The sequence below is a fragment of the Erinaceus europaeus genome, chromosome 17 (assembly GCF_950295315.1).
Source record: "Erinaceus europaeus chromosome 17, mEriEur2.1, whole genome shotgun sequence".
Classification (NCBI taxonomy): domain Eukaryota; kingdom Metazoa; phylum Chordata; class Mammalia; order Eulipotyphla; family Erinaceidae; genus Erinaceus; species Erinaceus europaeus.
The window spans coordinates 46,859,945-46,860,734 of record NC_080178.1 but is presented as its reverse complement, the minus strand read 5'-3'; the positions used below and the strand labels follow the sequence as shown (position 1 = coordinate 46,860,734).

The 790-nt window shown below is 45.6% G+C and overlaps 1 non-coding gene across 1 annotated transcript; it reads left to right on the top strand.

The window, feature by feature from the left end:
• The first annotated feature begins 203 nt into the window (after nt 1–203).
• On the top strand, nt 204–333 carry LOC132534174 (small nucleolar RNA SNORA3/SNORA45 family). The gene has a single exon (XR_009545847.1). It is a non-coding gene; the product is annotated as a small nucleolar RNA SNORA3/SNORA45 family (small nucleolar RNA).
• The last annotated feature ends 457 nt before the right edge of the window (nt 334–790 follow it).

The following is a 790-nucleotide window of genomic DNA, read 5'->3' as shown; positions in this document are numbered from 1 at the left end:
AAACTGGGGAAAAAATGAAAACAAAAAATGGCCACTGGGAGAGGTGGATTAGTAGTGCTGACACGGAATCCCAGCGATAACCCTGGGGGTGGTGAAAATTGCTTCCTCAGTAGATTCTATTGATAAGAGGGAGGCTCCGTTGACTGGTGCTTTTAGGTGTTTTCCTCTACATCTGTTCCTTTTCCATTTTGGAGCTGTGGGTTATTGAAACCAGAGTCATTCTTGGGTACCATCTTTTGTCTTAGTGTGCTAGGGTCCTTGGAGGGTCACTGCTGACCTTATTCTCTTGCTGTGGCCTTCCTGGCATAGTCAGTCACCAGGGCAGGGATATGCATTACATTGATATGTACTAAAAATGATGTCCACAAGAGGGAGATATCAGGACACTTCCTTAGTGGTTTGACCACTAGGTTTGCATGGGAGACCTCCATTACACCAAGGTTACTTTGGGAAAGTTGGTAAGAAGCATTACCACTTAAAGAGGAGTCAGAACTTTTGCTCAGTTGTCCACCCTGTTAAACACTGGACCTTGTGCAGAGTGCAGACACTGGAAAACGCTGCCAGAATTAAGACTGGAGCTACTCCCATACCTGATGTGGTGTGTTAGGGCTGCTACAGGGCTCTGGAGGGAGAGCTCCCAAAGCCCACTGATGTCCTGAAGACCACATTCTTTAGCAGAAGGGCTGAGAAGCTGACTGAGGTGTAGGGGGAAAGCACACAGAGGAAGAGTCATTAAAAGTACTGATTTTGATTCAAAATCTTATGATGGTTTAAGAAAATAGAAAGCAAG